Source organism: Primulina tabacum, chromosome 5 (assembly GCF_025594145.1).
Source record: "Primulina tabacum isolate GXHZ01 chromosome 5, ASM2559414v2, whole genome shotgun sequence".
Taxonomy (NCBI): Eukaryota; Viridiplantae; Streptophyta; class Magnoliopsida; order Lamiales; family Gesneriaceae; genus Primulina; species Primulina tabacum.
In genome coordinates, this window is record NC_134554.1 from 3070775 (window position 1) to 3089468 (window position 18694).

At 37.8% G+C, this 18694-nt stretch overlaps 1 long non-coding RNA gene and 2 pseudogenes across 1 annotated transcript; 2 read left to right on the forward strand and 1 right to left on the reverse strand.

Annotated features, from left to right (window-relative positions):
• The first annotated feature begins 4851 nt into the window (after nucleotides 1-4851).
• On the forward strand, nucleotides 4852-6684 carry LOC142546017 (psbP domain-containing protein 6, chloroplastic-like; annotated as a pseudogene).
• A 281-nt stretch (nucleotides 6685-6965) lies between these two features.
• On the reverse strand, nucleotides 6966-10117 carry LOC142545520 (bZIP transcription factor 17-like; annotated as a pseudogene).
• Nucleotides 10118-10753: 636 nt separating this feature from the next.
• LOC142544576 (uncharacterized) lies at nucleotides 10754-17404 on the forward strand. Its single transcript, XR_012820062.1, has 2 exons — nucleotides 10754-11211; nucleotides 17141-17404. It is a non-coding gene; the product is annotated as an uncharacterized LOC142544576 (long non-coding RNA).
• The last annotated feature ends 1290 nt before the right edge of the window (nucleotides 17405-18694 follow it).

Here is an 18694-nt window from a genome sequence, read left to right on the forward strand (position 1 = left end):
GGCATATAGACACATATTCTCAATCCAATCAAGCCGACATATATCATATAATATAGATACATGTCGTATGTTATCATGTCGCAACATACCTCAATTCTTCGTTTCCAGTTGATGTAGCCTGAAGATATTGATATTATACTTTATCTACATCAATAACATACTCATTCCAATCAATAACATACTCCAAAATTATTAATATGAGTTTCAAATATCATTTGAAACTTCAAAAATTCATATCAAATCAAATTCATATCATAATTCAATTTCGACTTCGAATACAAGTTTCTTGTCGGTTATTCTACTACATATAGGAAATTCAACTTCAAATACATGTTATTCCAGCACTTTGATATTTAGAGCTGCTGGAACCAGAAGAAAATTACCTCAGTCAGAAGCCCTCGACGCGAAGATCACAAATATATAATTTGTTTCGCGTTTAGACAGCGTTTCGAAGTCGATTTGGACGGAAGAAATCGAAATCTCGAACTTTCCTCTCGAAACTACGGTGAAGAAATGAAGAAGAAACAAACAAAAATCTGATTCTTATCTCCACCGCTCTCGCGCTCGGGCGGTAGAATTCTCGCGCCCGAGCGCGAGACATTCTGCCCCCGGCTTTCAAATGCACCGCGCTCGGGCGGTCAAAAACTACCGCTCGGGCGCGGCATGTCCTGTTCGATTATCACTTGCATCGCACTCGGGCGGTCGCAAACTACCGCTCGGGCGCGATGTCTTCTGCCCGAATACTCAAAATTACTACCTTGGCGCTCGGGAGGTCATTTTCTACCGCCCGGGCGCCACACATTCTGTACAAAATATTTATGTTTGTACTGAATTGGCGTCCGGCCTCTCCACTCGAGCTCTTACAACGTCAATTCATATTCAATATTCATTTTCTCAATTTCATTGTCATAATATACATCAAATGTATAATCACATATCAAATTCATGAATTATCGATAATCATATAGGATTTACGATAATACGATACACGGTCCTTACACAGAGTAGTGTTGGCATTGTGTGCGGTATTTGACCTACATCTAGAACAGCTAGATGTGAAAACGGCATTTCTTCATGGAGATCTTGAAGAAGAAATATATATGCTCCAGCCAGAAGGTTTTGCGGAAAAAGGCAAAGAGAACTTGGTTTGCAGGTTGAAGAAATCTCTGTACGGTCTCAAACAGGCGCCGAGGTGTTGGTACAAGATATTTGATTCCTATATCATGAGCCTTGGATACAACAGACTGAGTGCGAACCCTTGTACGTATTTCAAGAGGTCTGGTGATGATTATATCATTTTGCTGTTGTATGTGGACGACATGTTGGTAGCAGGCCCCAACAAAGATTAGGTCCAAGGATTGAAGGCATAGTTGGCTAGGGAATTTGATAAGAAGGACTTGGGACCAGCAAACAAGATTCTAGGGATGCAAGTTCACCGAGACAGAAGTAACAGAAAGATTTGGCTTTCCCAGAAAAATTATTTGAAGAAAGTCTAGCAACGCTTCAACATGCAAGACAGTAAGCCAATATCGACCCATCTTCCTGTTAACTTCAAGTTATCCTCCGAGATGTGTCCTAGTAGTGAAGCAGAGAGGATAGAGATATCTCGAGTACCATATGCATCAGCAGTGGGAAGTTTGATGTTCGCCATGATCTGTACAAGACCGGACATTGCTCAAGCAGTGGGAGCAGTTAGTCGGTATATGGCGAATCCTGGACGAGAGCATTGGAGCACTGTCAAGAGGATCCTTAGATACATTAAGGGTACCTCGAATGCTGCATTATGTTATGGAGGATCAGATTTTACACTCAGGGGCTATGTCGATTCAGATTATGCAGGTGATCCTGATAAAAGAAAATCTACTACTAGTTATGTGTTTACACTTGCGAGGGGAGCAGTAAGCTGAGTTTCAAAACTGCAGACAGTTGTGGCGTTATCTACAACAGAGGCAGAATATATGGCAGCTACTCAAGCTTGCAAGGAGACAATATGGATTAAAAGGTTATTGGAGGAGATCGGGCACAGACAAGAGAATGTTCCTTTGTTTTGTGACAGTCAGAGTGCCTTGCACATCGCAAGGAATCCAGCCTTTCATTCCAAGGACGAAACACATTGAAGTCCAATTTCACTTTGTGCGAGAAGTAGTAGAGGAAGGAAGCGTGGATATGTAGAAGATCTATACAAAAGATAACATAGCTGATGTTCTGACCAAGCCAGTGAACATTGAAAAGTTTGAGTGGTGTAGATCCTCAAGTGGTCTAGCGGAAACGTAAGCAGCAGGAAATAGCAAGATTGAAATGATGTATGGAGATGTGTTTGGTTCTCAATCAAATCTCCAAGTGGGAGAAATATCGGCAAAAAATTAAATGATATGGGGCCAAAGGTGTCATACTTTGAATGGGCTGAATGAAAAACGTGGGTTGGCGAGGAAAATTTGAAGATGAATTTTAACACGCATTTTTAACGCGTATTCACACGGACAAAGGGCTCTATAAATAGAGCTCTCCTCCCTTCATTTCAAATCATCTCTTCTTCGAGTTTTCTCTCATCTTATATCCATTTGAGTGCTTAGTTGTATAATATTTGTGAGGTGTTTTGTTCTCCTGTATTAAGAGTAGGGATGTAAATGAACCAAACCATTTGCGAGCTATTCGAAGCTCGGTTCGATAAAAAGCTCGTTTGAGTTCGTTTGTTAATCATATCAAGCCAAGCTCAAGCTCGATTTTGAGCTCAAAAACTAATCAAACCAAGCTCAAGCCTAAAGATATTCGGCTCGTGAGCTCGCAAACATGTTTGATAATAGGCTATCGAGCTCGAGCTTGGCTTATTTAGGTGGCTCGTAAGCTTGAATTCGACTCATTTGTTGAGTTAACAAATAAAAATATTAGTGCTAATGTCAATGGAAGGAATTGAACACAAGACAAATAAAAATATTAGTACTAATGTTATTATTAACTTTGCAGGATACTTGACTTGTTGTTATTGGAGATGATTTCGTAATTCCTGATTTTAATGGATTCTTTAACGTCTTCCCTACTTTCTCACCAGACTTAGTTGAAGTATTAAAGGAGTGAAATTATTTTATTGTTATTTATATGGTGATATCAGTGTATGATGGATATTCTAGATGTATTATTTTGGAATGTTCAATAATATATTGATTTATGTTTTTATCTCTTATTTGTGTCGTTTTGGTTATTTATGAATGAATTTACATTTTTATGTCTGATTTAAAATTAGTTTATAGATATATTTAATTTTTAACAAGCTCGAATCAAGTTCAAACTCGAGCTCAATTTTATGCTTTACGAGCTCGAAAACGAGCCGAGCTCAAGCCAGGCTTGTTAAGCATGCTAAACGAGCTATTAATGAATCAAGCTCGAGCCTGGCTTGATTAACATGCTAAACGAGCTTTTAACGAGCCGAGCTCGAGCTTTTCTCGAGCTTGGTAATTTCAAGACAAACCAAGCTCGAGCCTGATAATAAAAGCTTGATCGAGCTCGAGCTCGAGCCTCAAACAATTTTAATCGAACCAAGCTCGAGCCTGATACTGTTTGGTTTGGTTTGGATCGTTTACATCTATAATTAAGAGAGTGTGTATTCTCTTTGGAAACACAGTGAGTGAGTTGTACTCCACAAAATATTATAGTGAAATTCTTTTCATCTTGCCCGTGGTTTTTACCCTAATAATTTTTAGGGGTTTTTCACGTAAATCTCGGTGTCCAGTTTTTTCTTTATTTTCGGGTTTTATTATCTCAAATTCCGCACGTGGGACTAACAAAAATAAGTTAACGAATTACTTGCAAGAAATAAATATTTACTTCATTAACTCGTTCTTAATATTTACATAATCATAAATATTAATAAAAATAATTAATCTCGAACCATTATCATTACTTATATACCAAAATAAATAAATAAATACACAACAACAAAAAAATTTCTAACCTTGTGAAAAGTAATATATTCTTTTCGTCCCATATATATTGACTTTTTTTCTTTTTCGAAATCACTAAAAAAAACTATTAGAAAAGTAAAGTTTATGAACAAACCTCTTATTTTATTCGTTCAAGAAATGATATTTCTGATACTATGTTGTTATATATTTGAGACAACTGAAAAAAAAAATGTAGTAGAAATTCGAGACAGAAAGATTATAAATTGATTTTGAAGGTAGAACTTGGAAAATGCGTTCTTAATGTAGCAATGAAATCACTAAACTTTGTCTTTAAAAGCGTGAAATTGATAATAATGCCAATAATTTATAGCATGGGCAGTGTAAATTGGTAGTAAAAGCAACTTTCTTTGCTAATCCTGATAGTTAAGTAGTTAAAATTAGAATGTTTGGGGTAATTTGGGGCTGTGATTAACTGATCCCTTTGGTTTTAGTTTCCAATTTATGTAGATTCCCAACAATTTTTTTACATTGGAGTTTATCTCAATTTCTAATATTCTTATAGAATCCTAGTATCTTAGGGCCTATATGATTTATTTTAAAGGGCTTTTCTTATTAATAAAGCTAGTTATAATAACTACCGCCAGATCCTGAGGATAGAGGTTATTTAATTATCTAGTAAGAACAAGTCTATTGTGAGACGACCTCACATATCTTTATCCGTAAAATATGTCCATCATACTTATATTTACAACAATAAATAAAAATTTCGACATAAAAAGTTATATTTCTTCATGAATGACCTAAATAAGATACATCTCACAAAAAGTTGACTTATTAGATGTTCTCACAAAATTTTTTTATGTAATAATAATAATATGTTATAATTGCTGATTAATGGAGGAAACGAGTGATTATAAATTCTATTGTGTATTAGGCTTATGTATTAATTAATATGGTAGTTGATGTTGAGTGCAATCAACGAGATAAGGTATTTTAGATTTCCTTCTCCAAAAAAAAAAAAAAAGATAAGATAAGATAAGGTAATTAACTACCTCGAGACTTAATCCATGTGTAGGTACCCCAACCGGAAGTGGTTAATGTGAAAATAATATACTTTTCCCCGACAAGAAAATTAAGTATGACTATGTAATATATAAATAAATTATAGATATACGTGAACGCTTGCATGATAATATATCAAGATTATAATTAATATAAAAAATCATTACAATTATTAAAATTATTCACGTTATGCATGGATGAGATAATCTTCGATATTATAAAATAATACATATCGATTAATTAAAGTAAAATTTTATGCAAAACAATTTTTGTGGAACATAAAACCAAATTAATTACGAATACGTTTGGATAGAGATGTTTTTAAAGTCAAAATAATTTTAAAAGGTAAAACTTAAAAATGATGTTTGGATAGAGAAGCTCATTTAAAAAATAATTAAATTATTTTGCACAAAATTTTACAGCGTAATTCAAAGCTATATTTTAATTATTATTGTATCCAAATATTAAATCTTAAATGATATTGTTAACCAAAATAATCAAAGCTCTTTATAATTGTTGTATTTGAATAATAAAATAAAGTTTATTTTATTATTCCAATTTTATGGAAAACAATTTCGCACCCATGATTTTGGCAGTCGAACTAGCATGTTGTCCGATACAGACACACACACGTTCCATATACAAATCCAAGACTTCCTTAGACAACCCAATGCACTAATGGGCCTAACGACTGATTCAGCCCAAGTTTAAAATATGTTTGAAATTTACCAAAATATATATCAAACAAATTCATATGATATAATTTAATACATCGGATGAATTACAATTCATGGCCAATATATATGGCATTGTAAGAACAGGGCAAACCGAAGACTCTACCCCTTTATCAGAATATTGATGTCACGATCTTCTCGTTTCCCCTATAAAATACATTGCTTTTGCTGTTTGAGCTTATGAAAATTCTGAATATAGTTGGTTGCAGGAAAGGTACAGTCTTACCAGTTTATGCTTCCACCGACTTGGAAACAGCAGCGAGTGGCTAATATATTATCATTATCGGGCACTTACTGACAACCTAAGTTTGCAGAGCCATGGGTGAAGGTAAAGTTTGAGGATGGAAAACAAGGAAAAGTTCAGGTGGTGGCTTCACCTTTGACACGCCTTACGAATAAACCCGATGCAACAACAGAAGAGATGGTGACACCAGAGAAAGTCATTGCTTCTCTTGGCCCTTTTGTCACCGGAAATTCATATGATCCTGATGAACTACTTGAAACTTCTGTCGAGAAAATCGGTGATCAAACAGTATGATCTTCTTGTTTTCTCGTATAGTGGATTCATGATAGAGAGGTTTTGCCATTAGTTGTTCTTACTTACATGTTTATGACCGATCTTTTGGAAACGTTATCGTGCAGTACTATAAATATGTTCTGGAGACTCCATTTGCTCTCACGGGATCACACAATCTTGGGAAGGGGACAGCAAAGGAAGCACGGCCAGTGTCAACGATAAAAAAAAAAAAAAAAAGGCCGAGGTCAGAGAAAACATTAAAAGCTGTTCTGGAATCCTTCGTGGTGTGAATGTTTGTTGAACGAGAGAACTGGGAGACATATGTAAGCTAACTTCTCATTTTCCAACCACACAACCCGAGCCAAAGTGAGCTCAATCACCAATGATTCAAACTCGGTGCTCAGAGAAATCATCGCGCTTGACTTTTATTATTTACCAATCGAAAATAGATTCACACACCATTCAATTTGGTAATTCTTCGACTTTTCACTTTCTACGTTTTCCAGCTCAAACTCAAAACTCCGTACCTACTACAGCTAGAATATAAGCTCATGATTGACCGCTCGAGTAAGTAGGAGAATTTACAATGCCTAGCCAGTCAAGCTCTAGTATAGCATCCCTGGGCTCGGGTCTTAAGTAAGCCAGAGGGTACCAGTTCTAAACATCGACTCACTCAAACCAGTCCCCCGGGCAACTGAATATAGTGTTATATGAATATTATAACAAAAATACGATAAATGATTCATCCACTACTTGAACCAATAAATTCTGTTGATTAATAAATGTTTACACTCAACCACAAGGCAAAGCATGCCGACTAGTTCCCATCAAAGTTTGCAAGTTAAGAAAACTATAAACACAGTTACCGCATAATATCTACAAAACTGATTCAGCACTAGCTCCTATTCCAATTCTCAAGTAGTCACTAGGTGAGGAGAAGCTCCCTTAAAAGGAAGCATGCATGAGTAAGTGACATACTTGACACTGTCAATTAGAACAACAACGAAAATTCGAGAGAGGGCCTTCGCTCCCATCACACCATCTACGTCAGTATCACTTGCCTCCCTAGGATCCACGAGCACAGAAACAACCACAGAAGATGCTGAATTATTTAAGTTCAGGTTCTTGTTTTGTGATTGTCTTCCAGCTTGTTCCTCCGAAATGTTGTGAGAGGATCCAGGAAGGGGAATAGGAAGACCATGGAGGATTCTGCGGGTCCTTCCCTTGCTGAGCTGCGTAGATTTCGTTTTCTGCTGTTCAGAAATGGTTCTCGAGGCAGTGGCTGGAATAATGGCTCCTGAGGTGGAAGCTGATGACACATCAAACTGGAAAACTTCTGTGCACATCCCCGAGCTCAACATCGGACCTGAAGGAAAGCTTAGCATTATCCTTCACGAAATTTGAAAGTGTACCATGAGCAAGAAAACAGTGCAAATATTCTCTCTCTGAGACTGAGCAAAAATGTGTTCACATGGGTCATGACAAGTATCATTCAACCAACTTGAAAACAAAACAGAAGATATATCAATAAAAGATTCTTTTAGAACTACATAATTCAATATATATATATATATATTGGAGCCAGCGAGTTGTTTATGAATTGCATACACCTGTGTTGTCCCATACAAAAGGAAAAGGGGAGTCAAGGCAAAAAGAAACATTTAAAATCGTAACACTTTGTACTGCATCAATACGTACAAAGAGGTAAGATACCAGCCTTTGCAAACAGGGAATGCTAGAACAAAAAAGATGAGTACAACTTTGGATGAACAGAGTTCTTAGAAAAACTACAGATATTTTTATTTGCATGCATAGAATCAACTCTCTTGAAATTAACCACGTGAATAGTCAATGGTAGGATTATAACCTAGAATACCACATACAGAAAGAAGCCACATGCAAAAGAATATAAAAAAAATATTTACCAGAAAGGCCTTCACGGAACCATTGCTGAAGCCTGCCATCATTGGCCTTTGACTTCAAAGCATCTTCGTCTGCTGAACCAGAACCCAGTGCCCTTAGGTGGGGAAGCCGAGCACCGTTCCTTCCCATACCAGGGACAGGAATGGCAGGAGCCAAATCTCCACGAACTGCTAAACCATTTTCACCACCTACCTGACCCTGCGATATCATGGCTTTCTCACTCGCCAACACTGAATGGATTATCAAATTTCCATCTATCTTGACAAGCTTATCATTCCTAGGAACATACAATGATGCAACAAGGGGTTCACTCCCATTTCCCAAATGAACAATCTCGTCAGGTGCTTGGCTCCCCCCCACTTCCATGACCTTTTCGACCACAATGTGCACCACCACTATTACAACTAGATACTCTTTCACCACCATACTTCACAACATGTTCACTCCCATTCGCCATCAACAGCCTCCCATGGTGATTCTCATAATATCCACCTCCAACATAACTGTTATCACCAGAAAATACCTCCCTAACAGCTCCATATTTCATATCAATCATCGGAACCAAATATCTAAATAATATAATAAAAAACAGCAAGCCGAGAAAGCTAACACCTGCAACGGTCTTAATCTTTGCCCCCTCACTCTTCTTAGCTTCCACCTTTTTACTGGCCTTTACCATCTTGGCTGGCTGTCGTGATTTCAACCTTGGGATTGGAACCAGTGGCACTTGAGATCCATGTGCCCTCATCATGTATGGGGGAGCAGATGGCATCCATGGATACATCATACCAGGGGGTGGAAACATCCCAGGTTGAGGAGGTGCCATTTGAGGAAGTGGGACTGCGCCATTACTCCCACCAGCGCCCATTTGTTGCCGTAGAGTAATGTTTTCAGTCATAAAGAATGAAATCTTTGCATTCAAGTCATGTATTGTCGAATGCATTGCCCTCACTTTATCCTCCAACTCCTCGACGTATTGCTTCTTCCTCTGTCTTGATAATTGTGCGCTCTCCCTGTTCCTCATCAACCTAGCCTTCTTTTTATCGCCATCTTCGTTCAAATCACTGATACTACAGCTATTACGGTTAGTCTCAACGTTACACTCGGATTTCTTAAACTCGTTAATCCTGGACTCTAAATTATTATCCATATCACAAACTGCTAAATCATCGCTCTCTTTTTTCCTCTTTAACATGGAACTGTAGACATTATCACTAGGAGGCCCCCCGAGTTTAATCTTTTGATCGACATTATCGGAACTAATAAAACTGATGTTAGCATTTGGCATAGAATTTACCGATCTGGCAAAAAATTTTGAGTTATCAGATACATTGGAACCACAATTCCCAGAACCCTGAGATTCGGGGGAAGGGCAATTCATTCCCTTCGCTTCACCACCGGAACTTCCAGAGCTCCCTGGATTTGATACATTTGATTCAGGCGACACCAAATTGAAATAACCAGAGATCTGATTGGATTCTAGACCTGGAGAACCCGAATCCAGAACCCCGGACCCATTGGAGCTCTTATCGCTGCCTACGGGAAGATGACGCAAGTTTGGACCATCTGATTTCAAAGCCCCGTGATATTGATCCAAATTAAGACCTGATCCGCCATTGACTTTATCAAACAAATGGTCGTTTTCTAATTGTGTGATGTTGTAGACCGGATCGGAGAGTAATTCGTCGAGATCGGAAGAAGGGAGGCATAGATCGTCGAATGAGAAATCGAAATCAAGGTCGTCTTGATTGTCGCCAGAACCGTTACCCTCCATAAACTGTTGGGAAAAGAAGGCGTCGTCGAGGGGCGGCATCGCAAGGCCGGAACTGAAATCGTCGTCGAGTGGCGGAGGCGGGACGACGACCACCGTTGGATCTGGCATTCCGTGTGTGTAATTGTGTGATGATTGGACGAGAGATTTGGGGATTTCTTTGGGTAGGGTTTCGCTGGACTTTCGAATGAAAAATTGGAAATCGTATCAATTTGCACAAAATATAAATTAATTTCTATTTTATTTTAGTATTTTAAAAGATCAACAAATAATTCGTTTGTCCAAAAAAAAATTAAAAATTAAAAATTGGATTTAATTAATTTTGTTAACGCATGTAGCTTAAAATTTCAAATGCAAATCCTGTCATTTAAAACTTTCAAGTAATATAAATTTGGACAATTATTTAAAAATATCATTTAACAAAATAAAATAACAGTAACAAAAGGAGGAGGCGAGATTTGAGTCCCCGCCTCTTTATTTATTTTATTTTTTTGAAAGATATTTGTTTTAATCTTTCAAAGATAAAAGATGTGTTTCAAACATCGCATTATCGTAAATTTTTTCAATAGTCTATTCATACCTCGAGATATTGTTAATTTTTAAAGTTTTTGTTTTATCGATATTTTGTGTTAATGTTTTATTATTTATTTAAAAAACCCAATGCCGGGGATATATAAGAGAGAATCAAAATAGATATTCTTGTTAAAAACAAAAAAAGAAAACAAATCTCGAAGATTTTAACGTCAGCCCTTTTTCTGACTTTTCCAATCTTATTGTTTGTTATTATTATTATAAATTATTACATCATCTTGAAGCTGTAATAAAAATCAATCGGTTATTCCATTGATATTCCATCTTCAATTGGAGAGTGGAAGAAGAAGGGTTTCCCTTTTCTTCTCTCGATTCAATAGCCCTTTCTCTCTCTATCTCTGTAGAGAGAGGATATCATACGCTCCAGGGCGAGGTGCATATGATGTTTAATTGCTTTCACAGTAACTGCCAATTTCATGTTGATTTGGTGCAGATATGTTAGGAACACCCCAAGCACTCAAAATTTCTTTCAGGCCCAATTTAATATACCGGAGATTCAGCCTCCATTTGTCCAATATGAGTCTTTGTACCCTCAGCTAACTCGTATACCAGTGCCTCCAGCTGCCCTTAACTACAGGAACCTAGTGATGGGTCATTATTGTGCAGCAGGATTGAGTCAAAATTTTGGGGATGCTCTATACATGCAATGGCCAATGCAGACTGTGATGCATACGTACACATTCATATGATCAACTGAGGCACAACTTTTTCCAGGTATACGTCTCAAGCCCTTGTTATTTTAATTCATATTACAGTCTGCATGTGGTGGAAAAGTTAGCGCTTAAATGGTGTCTGTAAATATTTTTGCTGGGCTTTTTTTATTCGACCATGTAATTTTTATTCAGGTCATTTTCCTGTAGCGACCTTACGTGTGGAGAAGTGCAATTGATGCATAAACATAACATACTTGAACTAGTTAGTTTCCCTAGGTATTAGTCCGGTTTAACATGTTGAGCAATTTTACTCCAAATTGTATGGAACACCAATCTTCAGATTTTGACATGCCAAGAAGGTTTGGTGATTGTGTGTTCTACTTCTTGTTGGGAATTAAACTATCAAAGATCAAACTAATTTGAGAGAAAAATCAATCTATTCAATTCATAGATTTAATTTACAAAAAGAAATAAAAACTCTCGGATCTCACAGCACTCTCAATGGGATTAGGATTCCTCAACTGGGAATGGGATGATTTAAACAACAAGCTGAAGCCTCTATTTATAGAGGATATTCTGCACATGTTAATTGGTGTGAATGGACGATGACAGCCATTGGAGAATCAACAATGGCTGCACCTACCGTGGACCTTCTAGATGGTGGCTGGAGATTTTCAATTTGAGTTCTTCAATTCTCCCCCTCCAGCCATATCCAAAACAAGCATTCCAGCTATGTCTCTGCATAGCTCTAACTTTTCTCGCGTTACCACTTTTGTCAACATATCTGCTGGATTCTACTTCGTATGAATCTTAACTAGTCTCAACAGTTGTCGATCCATAACTTCACGTATCCAATGATATCGAATATCAATATGCTTTGTACGGGAATGGTACATGGAGTTCTTGCTTAAGTCGAGAGCACTTTGACTGTCACAATGTACCTTGTACTCTTTCTGATTGATTCCAAGTTCTTGAAGATATCGCTTTAGCCACAACATTTCTTTCCCAACTTCAGCGACAGCAATATACTCTGCTTCTGTTGTGGATAAAGCAACACACTTCTGCAGTCGTGACTGCCATGAGACAGCTCCCCCCGCAAAAGTGTAGATATATCCTGAAGTAGATTTGCTACTATCAATATCTCCGGCCATATCTGCATCCGTATAGCCCTCCAATATTGGATCAGCTCCTCCGTAACAAAGACATAATTTAGTAGTACCCTTTAGATACCTGAGAATCCACTTTACTGCCTCCCAATGCTGCTTCCCAGGGTTGGAGAGAAAACGACTCGCCTTTCCCACTGCATGAGCAATATCTGGCCTTGTGCATACCATTGCATACATCAAACTTCCAACAGCTGAAGAATATGGTATTGATGACATTTCCCCGATCTCTTTCTTGGATAAAGGACATGCACTCTTGCTCATCTTGAAATGATTGGCAAGTGGAATGCTGACTGGTTTGGCGTTGTTCATGTTGAACCTCTCGAGCACACGTTCAATGTACTTCTCCTGAGATAACCATAACCGTTGGTTGTTTCTGTCTCGAACAATCTGCATTCCCAAAATCTGTTGAGCTGGTCCTAAGTCCTTCATTTCAAAAAACTTAGAGAGTTCATTCTTCAACTGACTAATCTTCGTTGCATCCTTTCCCACGATCATAATATCGTCTACATAAAGTAGAAGAGCAACGAAACTCTCGTCTGAAAATTTCTGAATGTAAACGCACTCATCTGCAGCAGTTTTCTTATAGCCTTGACTTGCCATGCATGAGTCAAACTTCTTGTATGGTGCCTGCTTTAGACCGTACAAGCTTTTCTTAAGCATGCAAACGAGGTTATCACCTGAAACCTCAAAACCTTCTGGCTGCTCCATATAGATTTCTTCTTTTAAATCTCCGTGAAGAAAAGCTGTCTTCACGTCCATCTGTTCAAGCTCCAAGTTCATACTTGCTACCAAGCCAAGTATAACTCGGATTGACGTCATCTTGACTACTGGTGAAAATATCTCATCAAAGTCAATTCCTTTCTTCTGTTGGAATCCTTTGACTACCAATCGTGCTTTGTATTTCACCACTTGTCCGCTGCCATCTTTCTTCATCTTGAACACCCATTTGTTTCTTAGTGCCTTCTTCCCTTTTGGAAGTTCTACGATCTCATAAGTGTGATTCTTCTGCAGAGATTCCATCTCATCTTGCATTGCTGACAACCATGTTTCTTTGTCCTTATGAGATAGTGCTTCTTGGAAACTCTCTGGTTCTCCATCTTCAGTAAGCAGAAGGTACTCGGATTCCGTATATCTTCTAGATGGAATCCGTCCTCGTTCAGACCTACGAACTTCTGGAATAGTCTGAGAAGATTCACCATCATCTGGGCCTTGTGATGATCCTGGAACATCTGGTGGAGTGGGTTGTGGCTCCCCCTGCTCAACACCCCTTTTTCTTCCTCAGCTTCTGCTTCTGGCATGTATTCTGTCACTATATCGAACGGGTTTAGTGCTGCATCTGAATTTAGAGCACCAATATTTGACTTCTGAGACATTGTAGGTTTTTCAATGTCTTCTATTGTCTGGCTTTCATGGAACACAATGTCCCTGCTTCTGATCACCTTTTTTTTCTTTGGATCCCATAGTCTGTATCCAAATTCTTCATCTCCATAGCCAATGAAAATGCATGGAGTGGTCCTTGCATAAAGCTTTTGTCTGAGCTCCTTGGATACATGTGCGTACGCCAAACATCCAAATACTCTTAAGTGTGAGTATGATGGATCCTTTCCAGACCACAGTTTCTCCGGAACTTCAAAATTCAGTGGTACTGATGGTGATCTGTTGATCAGGTAACAGGCGGTTCTGACTGCTTCTCCCCAGAATGACTTTGGCAGTTTAGCCATACTGAACATACTCTGAACACGTTCCATGATTGTCCGGTTCATTCTTTCGGCTACACCGTTGTGTTGAGGGGTGCGAGGAACCGTCTTCTCATGTCGAATGTCGTATGTTTTGCAATACGCATCGAACACCTTGGAAGTGTATTCGCCTCCATTATCTGACCGGAGACACTTCAATTTCTTCCCTGTATCACGTTCTACCATGACATGAAACATTTTGAAGTATTCGAATACCTGGTCCTTCGTTTTCAGGAAATAGACCCACACCTTTCGAGAAGCATCATCAATGAAAGTCAGAAAATATTTATTTCCGCCTAGTGATTCATCCTCCAGGGGACCGCAAACGTCAGAGTGTACCAGATTGAGCAACTCTGATCTTCTCGTTGAATAGGAACTGAATGAGACTCTGTGCTGCTTACCAAATAGACAATGAATGCAAGGATCTGGCGCAGCATCTTTGTCAACGATGATAAGCTCTTTCTTTATTAGGGTAGACAACCCTTTCTCACTCATATGGCCGAGTCTCTGGTGCCACAAATTTTGAGAACCCTCCTTCTCAGCTACGTTGAGGGTGTCTGTACATATCTTCATGTGAGTCTTGTACAGTGTGCCACAAATGTGTCCTCGAGCGACTATCAAAGCACCCTTTGACATCTTCCATGTGCCATTGCTGAAATGATTATCATAGCCCTGGTTGTCAAGGGCTATTCCAGAAAGAAGATTGAGCCGAAGATCTGGCACATGTCTGACATCCTTCAAAGTGATTGTACTTCCAACACTTGTCTTTATTTGGATATCTCCAATTCCTACAATCCCAGAGGAACTGGAATTTCCCATCTTCACTGCTCCAAAGTCACCAGCTTTGTATGTCATGAAGTATTCCTTGTGCGAAGTCACGTGGTAGGAAGCTGCAGTATCTACCACCCATTCTGTGTCTTCTTTTGAAACGTGAAGGCATGTCTCATTATGGGTCGAACAGAACGCTACATCTCCAGGAATGATGACTAGCGTTTCTTCACCCTTGTTCTTCGACTGAGAACTGCTCTGGCCTTGCTCCTCTAGCCATTTGTAGCAATTCTTCTTCATATGACCCTCTATTCCACAGTGATGACATTTATACGAAGGTTTTCTGCCATCGGTGGATCTGCCTCTGCTTTTGCTTCTGCCTCTCCATTTGCCTTTACCCCTTTGTTGTTTCTCTTGTTGTCTTCCTCGGGGCTCTGTGACAAGGGCATGAGTCTGATCTGTGCTCATATCCTTTCTCTTGGCCTCCTCGTTGAACAGGGTATCCTTAACCATGGACATGGTAAGTTTGCCATCTGGAGCCGAGTTGCTGAGAGAAACTACAAGTGTTTCCCAGCTATCAGGAAGCGAACTGAGAAGTAGGAGTGCCTGCATCTCATCTCCAAGCGGCATCTCTACAGACGATAATTGATTTACCAGACTCTGGTACTCACTGGTATGCTCGGCAACAGAAGTTCCACTTTTGAACTTCATATTGACTAACCGCCTCATCAACAGGGCTTTATTCCGAGCGGTCTTTGCCTGGTACATGTCCTCCAGCTTCTTCCAGAGAGCATATGCGTCTGTCTCCTGTGCAACATGGTGGAAGACACTATGATCAATCCATTGTCGGATTTGACCAATAGATTTCCGGTTTAATTTCCTCCACTCTGACGCTTTGGTTGGATCAGGATTTTCACCTTTCAATTCTACGGGATCGAACAAATCTTTACAGCTGAGGAGATCTTCCATCCGAGGTTTCCACAGCGTGTAGTTGGTTGCCGTGAGCATAATCATAGCTCCAGAATATGATGTTGACTCTTCTGTGGTCATCTTCAATATTTATTTATCAAAATAGGAGCTGAATCTCGTAAAACGGAGTACACCGTTGTGTCCGGAACGGCCGAAAATGGTGGAATAGGCACTTCGGGGTCAGAAATTCTATTGCTGAAAATTTTGGGATCACTATATAACTTTCTGATAGTTCAGGGGTCTCTAAGTCATTACCAAAAGTTCAGGGGCCATTCTGTACTTTAGGAAAGATAAAGGACCATTTTGAAACGAGCAGAAAATATAAGGACCAAAATGCAATTTTCAGAAAATTGAATAGTGCTGATGACGTGGCACTGACTGGACGCTTACGTGGCAATGACGTGGCACTGACTGGACGCTTACGTGACAATGACATGGCGGGCACTGTTCATCATCTTCTTCATAAAGAACTTTTGAAAAATCACAGAAAATTCGTTTGATGTCCGATTTTCGATCTGAAAATACCGGTAGACTCGTGGGAACGAGAGCTACGTCGTGGTATAATCAAAACAAGATTTCAGACACTTTCACGAAATCGAATTTTTCACAGAGAGCTCTCCTTTGATGGCTAATACCTCTAACCAGGCTCTGATACCACTTGTTGGGAATTAAACTATCAAAGATCAAACTAATTTGAGAGAAAAATCAATCTATTCAATTCATAGATTTAATTTACAGAAAAAAATAAAAACTCTCGGATCTCACAGCACTCTCAATCTCCTCTACTTGGGATTAGGATTCCTCAACTGGGAATGAGATGATTTAAACAACAAGTTGAAGCCTCTATTTATAGAGGATATTCTGCACATGTTAATTGGTGTGAATTGACGATGGCAGCCATTGGAGAATCAACAATGGCTGCACCTACCGTGGACCTTCTAGATTGTGGCTGGAGATTTCCAATTTGTTCTTCACTTCTTCCACTCAATATATTTAGTCACATATTGGACGGGGGTTTGGGTTTCTGAACCACTGATTTGAGTGCTACTTTTGGCATGAATTCGCTCCCTAAATTGTGAATTGCCCAATTATTTAGACACCACCTCAAATCCTTGTGCTTCAAGTGTGAAACTATACCAAATAGTTGTGTCTTGGGAATGTACAAACATAAATTCTTAGTGTGATTCCATTTCAGGAATGCTGTTAGTTCTGTTGTGTGGTAACTTAATACTCTGTCTACATCTTTTTGTCATTAGGGTGTGTACAACAATGCAGTATGATCTTATTGAAACTGCTTATTATTTTTTACCCCAACTATACGCAGCTAACACATTTCTTTGATCTGTCGTAGGCGCCCGTCAGTCAGCAGCCTCTTAGTTTTGATTACTCCGTTAACATATAACAGTTGGTGCTTGATGTACGCGGTACTCCTGGTATCTTGATTTTAGAGCAAGGGATAAAGATATTTGAACTTTTCGTTGTGTTTTTTTTTTCGGAATTTGTTTCAAGAACCTTTCGTTTGTAGCAGAAGACTGCATCTTTGTGTCTCATGTCATACACACAAAAATTCTCAAATCATTTCTCCTTGATATTTAAGAAGTTTACAGAAATAGAAGCTATCTCTCAGGCATTTGGTAGCCAGGTGGTTGAAGCATCTCTTTAGGGATTCCACCCATGTCCCACCCACTGTTGAAGCATCTTTTAACGATGCGTGTGTGTACAGTTTTTTTATCATTATCGATTGACTAAAGTGAAATTTGACAAATTATGGAGGGACTAAAATAATATTTGAATTATTTAAATAAAAAATTAAAAATAAGTGTCTTGAAATTTAAAAAGTAAAAACAAAAGTATAATATTAGTATCATATAAGGGTAAAGTTGGAAGAAAAAGTTAGTGTCCTTCTTATGTGGTTACTATCATGCTCTCGACCTTAATAAAATACTAGTTACTATGCACACGATATGCGTGTGTGTACAGTCTTTTTTATCATTATCGATGGATTAAAGTGAAATTTGACAAATTATGGAGAGAATAAATTGATATTTGAATTGTTGAAATAAAAAAAATAAAAGTGTAATATTAGTATCATATAAGGGTAAAGTTGGAAGAAAAAGTTTGTGATATATATATATATATATATATATATATATATATATATGATGTTGCTAATTCAAACCATATCCTGCTATTAATTGAAGTTAAATGACGATTAATGATGGTGCTTGAAATCCAATTGATTAAATTAAATCCCAACTACGCCTCGAACCAATATTTTATGGCATAGTTTGGTACATGGGATAAGGAAGTGATTGATAAATAATCCTCCTTATCACATTTTTGATACCTTTTTAAAAATCCCATGATAATATTATGGGCCCTTGATAAATAATTTTTTAGAAGGATAAAATGTCTCTTCTATTAGGTGTGATAATTTTAATTTAATGATCAAATATACTACAAATGACTTAATTGCCCCTAATTTATAAATTATTTTTATAAATCTATGCTAGTAGGTAGAAATTAAAATCAAATAAATATTTTTATTTATTTTTATATATTATATAATAATTTGGAGATAATTATATAAATAATTTTTATAAATATCAATAAAATTATTAGTATCAATCGATTAACCTTAAAAATTGATATTTGACTTGACTCATAAAATCAAAGACTCAATTATCATATTATATAATATATAAAATTAGGTAAAAATAAATAAATCATGCAAGCACTATCGGCCTATGAACAGATAAAAAATATGAACTCAAGCAACAACTTTGAAATTATAAAATTTATTATGATAAGGTTAATTTTGTCATTACAATCTAATATATAAATTTAATCACTCTTAATAAAATCATACCAAATATTAAATATAATATTATACATCTTATTTATC